This window comes from Ursus americanus, chromosome 31, assembly GCF_024610735.1.
Source record: "Ursus americanus isolate L20-20 chromosome 31, mUrsAme1.1.p, whole genome shotgun sequence".
Classification (NCBI taxonomy): Eukaryota; Metazoa; Chordata; class Mammalia; order Carnivora; family Ursidae; genus Ursus; species Ursus americanus.
The window spans coordinates 16,858,378-16,865,801 of record NC_142157.1 but is presented as its reverse complement, the minus strand read 5'-3'; the positions used below and the strand labels follow the sequence as shown (position 1 = coordinate 16,865,801).

The window sequence follows — 7,424 nt, the reverse complement described above, 5'->3', positions numbered from 1 at the left end:
TGTTGTGAAATATTTCCAAATTTTACTGTAAATTTTATGTACTTAGTGGTGGTTTTTATGAGGGAAAAAAAAAAGCAGTGTGTAATAAAGAAAAGAGTGAAAAGGATTTTCTCGCCCTGGAACACACAGTCTGCTCACTTTCCTGGAGCCGCTAATCAAAGATTTGGAGGCAATATACTGTTTTCGTACTAGAACAACGTCTGCTTTATTAGGGAGTTAGCACAAAATTCATTAATGTCCATATAAGGTTTTAAAAAACTTCAAAGACATTTATGAGCACTATAGCGATGTTCCAGACTTCCCAGGGGCAGGGTTTTCCTCTCCTCTGTTGTTGGGGCACTTGATGAAAAGTTGGAGAAGCCTGAGGTTCCTTTTTAATTACTGCAATTGTTCCGCGGGTTTTGCCACGTCACTTCCTGGTTGTCTTTCAAAGTCGAGGAGGATTTACTTCTCAGAAAAATCAACTTCGGGGGAAATGAATTACTCTCCCTGGGAGGATGGCAGATCCAATATATGAAAACACAATTATATTTGGAAGAAAAAGAAAACTTCTTTGAGCAAAGGCTGGATGTAATCAAGCTTCTATAGATCAAAGCCGATTAGCAGCGAGCTTGACGTTAGCAGTGAGAAGAGACATTTGGGCTGTGCGTGCCTACCAGCAGAAAACACCAGAACCCTGAAACTCTCCAATGTCTTCTGCGCACACAGTTTGTTTGATGGCCGCTTAAAATGTCCGGGGATCCCCTCAGCATGCTGTGGTCTTAATCCACCTCGTCTCGCTGTCGGTCGGTGCTGGGGTTAGCCTCTCCAGGGTTCCATGGCTCCCATGTGCCCTGACTCCTCCATGGGACACGGTGTCCTCCCTGGGCTCCCTCGCGGTCATCTCTCCCGGCACCTCCTCGAGCACCCTATTGTAACTGCTCATTTACGCACCATTTTTTGTGTGTGCGCCAGACTGTAAGCTCTGTGAGGGCAGGTCTGTTGCTGCCTTTCTCACCCCTCCAAGCAGACGTGCTTAAAAATGTTTGATGAGTGGACAAGGGAATGACTTCTCCCGGTGCTTTCTCAGCAGTGGGGGAGGACTGTTCCCCCCAGAGCTGCCATTCTTCACGGGCTCCTAGAGAATCACTAGCCCCCTTCCTACCTCAAGGAATCTGGCTCAAGTTCTGGGAGTGGGGTGGGGTGTTTAGGTTAGATGTTTGAGAAACACCAAGCAGTCACTTCTGCAAAAAATTAACCAGTAAGTCAGAGTCCAGACACTTTGGCCCTTACCTTTGAGCAGTACGTGGCTTTCCTCTCTATTTGATGGTTTTATTCCAAGGGCTAACCCACCAATCTCAATATGTGGAGATGGAAAGTGTGGTTCTGAAGTCAGACGGCGGAAGTTGAAAACCAGTTCCATCGCTCTGGGCAAATCGCTTCACCTCGATAAACCTCAGTTCCATCATCTGTGAAGTGGGGCCAATACAAGCCCACCTCACATAGTTGCCATGAGGATTAAAGGAGACGAATGCTGAAAAGCATTTAACATGGTCCCTGGCACATAGTATGTACTGTAAATATGAATATAAATATTGCAGTATTATTATTTTCCTATAGCTAGCAGGAGGCCCTCATATGCTGGGACTTCCTGACTGTGTGGCAGACAGGTTAGGTGACTATATTGTTTACACACACACACACACACACACACACACACACACACACTCACACATGTGCATGCACCAGTTGATGAAATCAAACAAGGAGCTCCATGCTTATTCAGGAAAATAGACTAATTGAATTAAGAAAAGCAAAGGCACGCTTGTATTATGAGTCCACGACCTCATCAGAGAGAGAGAGAGAAAAAAAAAAGCAGAAATAGTAATCTATTCCAAGAACAAACAATCTCCTTGGACATTGGCCCACGGCACTGCAGAAATTTCTGGCACCATGGACCTTACTCTCTGCTCCGGCACTCCTTCCTAGCTGCTGTGGGACGCCGGACCTGGCAGCACATTTGTAACCCAATGAAAAACGCATCAGGGTCCCCAAAAGGTGAAAACGTAGTGTCTTCCAGGGTGACATGGGCTTTTAGATACTTCCGGTCTGGAGGCCAAAATACCTAAAACTCAAAGATGAAAAATTTGTTCCATCTGGAAGGGAACTTACGGAATTCCTCTAGAAGGATCTGGGCTACTCGGAGGCAGGACAGTGGCCTGGCCAATGCCACAGTGAGACCAGGCAAGGGCCCTTCTTCCACCGCGCAGCCTCCCTGGTGAGATGAACCTCTTCCCTGCAAGCTTATGAATATCAATGAGCCCACACCACGTGCAACAGAGCCAGAACATATTGCAGCAGCCAAATTGCAAGCTGGCTCCCAAAGCTTGGCCAAAGGAGCATATAATTCAAACACTGGGGCTGAGGCTGGCACCGCGCCTGAGCCGAAGGAGGGATGGAAGAAACCTCCGCTCAAACCTCTGAAACCTCTGGCAGATGAAGAGGAAAGAAAAAAGGAGCTGGCGTGCAGGAGCTTTCATCACTGCCCTGTGAACCTCTCGACCCTGGTCGGTCATCCAGAAGTCAAAATGAAGTGTTCTCCACCAAAGCAAGGCATGAGAAAGGAACCCAATGCCCAGAATGCGTGCTCTGATTTGGCATAAATAAGAACTTGATGAACATTGAAAAGCAGTGAAATTCTTTCATTCAACAAATAATTACGGGGCAGTCACTATAAGCCAGGCTCTCTGCTAGGCGCCGGGAATAGGTTGGAAAAGAGGAAATAGTTCCTGATCTCAATGAATTTACAGTGGCAGCGGTGTGTGTCCGCGGGGGTTGGGCAACTAAAGGGGGTGAAGGAATGAGTACAAGCAGGAAAGAATTTCAATGTGCTGTGCTGTTCCTGTGTCTCGAAGTTCTTTCCTTTATAAGATGTAGTGTTCCATAATTTCTTTTCCTAGTCACCTGTGGATGACATTTGGTGTGTTTCCAGTTGGGGACTATTATGAAAGGGGTGATGAACGTTCATGTCTTCACAGGATGTACATTTTCATTTCTCTTGGGTTAATATCTAGAAATGGAACTGTGGGGTGGAATGGTAAGTGTATATTTAACTTCATGAGAAACCAACTGTTTTCCAAAGTGGCTGTACCATTTTGCATTTCTATCCTCTGTGTACTGGAGTCTATCCTTGTCAACATTTGCTATTACCTGTTTAAAACAATTTAGTCATTATGGAGGGTGGAAGTGGTAGCCCGCTGTGTTTTATTAGCATTTCCCTAATGATTAATGATGTGGAGCTTTTTTCCCCCTTCATGTTCTTATTCGTTATTAGTGCATTTTCTTCGGTGAAATGTCTGTTCAAATATTTTACCCATTTAAAAAATCAGATTGCTTGTCCTATTATTATTTTGTGAATTCTTTACAAAATCTGGATACGAGTCCTTATCAGATTTTGCAAATATTTGCAATATTTTCTCTCAATATGTTAAAGTTGGCTTTTTGCAGACAGCATATAGTTTCTTGTAGACAGCATATCTTGCTTTTTTCTCATCCAATCTGATGCTCTTTGTTTTTTAATGGAGTGGATTTTTAAAAAATGGATTTATACTTGATATATAACATTGCATTTGTTCCAGGAGTACAATATAATATAGATTTGATATATATAATAATGGACTGTTTAGATTACTTACATTCATTGTAATTATTGATATGATTGGCCTTTGAGTATTGTTTTCCACTGATCCCAATATGCTCTTTGTTCTCTTTTTCTTTGTTTCTTAATTTTTTTTGAAGATTGGTTTATTTATTTTAGAGAGAGAGAGTGCATGAGCAGGGGGAAGAACAGAGGGAGAGAGAGAGAGGGAAAGCAGAGTCTCTGTTGGGTGGGGAGCCTGACATAAGGCTCGATCTCAGGACCCTGAGATCATGACCTGAACTGAAACCAAGAGTTGGATGCTTGCTCACTGAGCCACCTGGGCACCCTTCTTTGTTTCTTTATTCATTTGTAGTAGTCTAATCTTTTCATGATTCTATTTTGCCTCCACTATTGGCTTACTAGCTATACCTCCTTTAAAAATTGTTTTTAGTGATTGCTCTAAGATTTACAGTATCTAACAAATCATAACCAATTATAGTCTACCTTTATTTTTATTTTTTAAAAGATTTTATTTTTAAGTAATCTCTACACCCAACATAGGACTCGAACTTACAACTCCGAGATCAAGAGTCACATGTTCCACCAACTGAGCCAGCCAGATGCCCCCGTGGTCTCCATTTAAATAATCTTATATCATTTCATGTGACATGTAAGAATAGTACACTGAAAACAGTACTTAAAACAGTACACTTCCATTTTCTTCCTCTGGTCCTTGGTGAAATTGTTGTCATACATCTTGCTTGTGCATATGTTATGAACCCCACACACTTTATTATGTTTTTTTTAAATAGTCACGTATCTTCTAAAAAAATTAAGTAGGAGAAAGCATGTTTTTATTTTTACCCACATATTTACTTTCCCTGGTGTTTTTTATTCTTTTGTGTGGAATAAAATTTCCATCTGTTATAATTTTTTGTTTTCTGCCTGAAAAGTTCCTTTAAAATTCCTGCAGTCTACTAGTCACACGTTTTTTGTTTTATTAGGAAAAGTCATCTTTCACCTTTATTTTTTTTCCTTTTTCTTCCTTTCTATGGTATGCTTACATTTATAATGTTGGCGCCTCTGCATTTAAAAACACATAGAGTGCTTGGATTGGCAGCACGTGGAGTTGGAAAGACACAGGGGCAGATTGGCACGGTCCCTGCCCAAGGATGACGTGCAAATTTAGAAGCATTCCAGTCTTTTGTACAGAATACAGTGCACTTGAAAATAGTTAACATAGTAAATTTTATGTTATATATATATTAGACCACAGTAAAAAAAAAAAATGCATAGAAATGAGTCTAGAGGGGCACCTGCCTGGCTCAGTTGGTAAGCATGCAACTCTTGACGTTGGGATTTTAAGTTCGAGTCCCACGTTGGGTGTAGAGATTACTTAAAAATAAAATCTTAAAGAAAAGAAAAAGAAAAAGAAATGGGTCTAGAAATACACGTACAAAACTGTTAACATTGGTCTGCTCCTGGGAAGAGGGGTTGGGGGTAAAGAACAACCTCTGGATGTTTCCTTCAATTTTTGAATTTTTTATCTGGAAATTATTTCAAATATAGAAAAGTTGCATGAGTAAGAATATTATCAAGAATATCTCTATACTGCTTACCCAGACTTACCTACTACTAACATTTTATCTACTTCTTCTCTATCTCGTATACACACACACACACACACACACACACACACACACACATATATGCAATTTGGGGGGAGATGATTTAAGTCAATGCAAATGTATCCTGCTCCTCATCAAAAGTTCCATCTGGATCCAGAAGCTATTGATTTCTGCTGAATGGGTCTTTCCTATGATGGTTGCAAAATGGTTTTTTCCAGCTCTACCACTCTGTCTTCATTGATCATTTGGCACTTAGTATTTGATTGTAAGCAGGAACTTCCCAGTTGTTTATATATTGATCACACAGACTCATAAATACCTATGTTTTCAGTAATTTATAATTCACTCCTGTATTTAATTATCTTGGTGCTCTGGTTGCCCTGGATTTGGCCCCCACAAGCTGGCTCCTGCATCCCAGTGATATGTGACACTCCTCGCCCCATCCCATCATGTTGAACACTTCCTTAATATCTGGCATAAAAAGATTTTTCAGGCTTTTCTCGTATCTACCTGACCCAGTCCTGAATTCAGCCATTTCTAAGAAGAGCCTTGGTTCCTTTTAATGGGAGAAGGTATTAGAAACAACTAGATCTAATAGGTAATAATATTACTAATCGGTAATAGAAACTAAGATCTGAAGTATGCTCATTGTTCCTGGGGAGTCTTTGCGTCTCGTACCTTTCAGTTGGACGAACAAGAAGATCAATGGATATTTATACATGTACAAGAACACATACAAATACATAGACATCTCTGTGTATACACAGATCAATACATATACATGGGGACATATACATATTTGAGAAATTATGAATTCATAATTTCAATTCCTTCATCTCCATGGGATTGCTTCTTGGCTTCTTCACCTATTCTATATTTGCATATGGCTTTTTTTTTTTCAGTTAGAACCATGGGTCCCCCAAACAATACACTTACTTATTTCCTCAATTGCATAATGAATCTAAAATAATTTCAGAATTGCTTCACCCTTGCCTCTGTACAAAACAAACCTACTGAAAAGAGGTTCCCTCCGTGCCCTATTACTCCACCACAAACTGAGGGTGTTACATGTGAATATTCATACGTAGTTCAGATTAGTTCTTCCTTTTTTTATTTTCCTTCTGTGTTATCACACTATTCATTTGAAATCTAACTGAGCTACTGTGTTTCAGTTTGTTCTCCATTTTATATTGGTACAAATGCCCCTCCCTCCCAAATCCTTCTTCCCTTTTTCCCCTTATAAGTAACCAGCTTCATGGTTTTCTGGTTTATCCTTCCCATCTTTCTTTTTATAAAGGCAAATAGTCATAGATTTTCTTTTTAATTTTCCCTGCTACTATGGCTTTGTTTTAACAAGCAGCTTTATTGAGGCATAATTTACATGGTGTAAAATTCACCGACTTTAAGTGGCATCGCAACAAGTATAAGTAAATTAACACAGGGGTGCAACATCGCCACAGTCCAGCTTTAGCACACTGTCATCATCCCGCCAGTTTCTCTCATGCCCGTTTCCAGATGGTACCCACTCCCACCTCAGCTGCAGCAACCGCTGGTCTATGTTCTGTCTCTATAGTTCTACCCCTTCTGTAAATTTCCTATCAGTGGAATCACACAATACGTGGTCTCATGTGTCTGGTTCCTTTCACTTAACATCATGCTTTTGAGGCTCATTTGTGTTGTGGAACATATTAGCTGTTCTCTCCTTTTATTGGCACATTGAATGGATGTACCACAACCTATTTACCCATTCACCAGCTGATGGACTTTTGGAGTGTTTCCAACTCTTTGCTTCTCATGAATAATGCTGCTATGAGCATTAGTGTACAAGTCTTTGGACAGACATATGTTTTCATTTCTCTTGGGTAGCTACCTAGGGGTGAAATGGCTGGGTCATATGGTAAGGGTACTTTTCACTTTTTTTAAAAAAAGATTTTATTTATTTATTTGACGGAGAGAGAGACAGCCAGCGAGAGAGGGAACGCAAGCAGGGGGAGTGGGAGAGGAAGAAGCAGGCTCCCAGCAGAGGAGCCTGATGTGGGGCTCGATCCCATAATGCCGGGATCACGCCTTGAGCAGAACACAGATGCTTAACGACTGGGCCACCCAGGCGCCCCAGGGTACGTTTCACTTAAGGAACTGAAGAGCTGCTTTCCAAAGTGCCTTTATTATTTTACACT

At 41.0% G+C, this 7,424-nt stretch overlaps 1 non-coding gene across 1 annotated transcript; it reads left to right on the top strand.

Moving 5' to 3' along the window:
• The first annotated feature begins 4,723 nt into the window (after positions 1 to 4,723).
• Positions 4,724 to 4,825, top strand: LOC123786280 (U6 spliceosomal RNA). The gene has a single exon (XR_006777930.1). It is a non-coding gene; the product is annotated as a U6 spliceosomal RNA (small nuclear RNA).
• Positions 4,826 to 7,424: the final 2,599 nt, after the last annotated feature.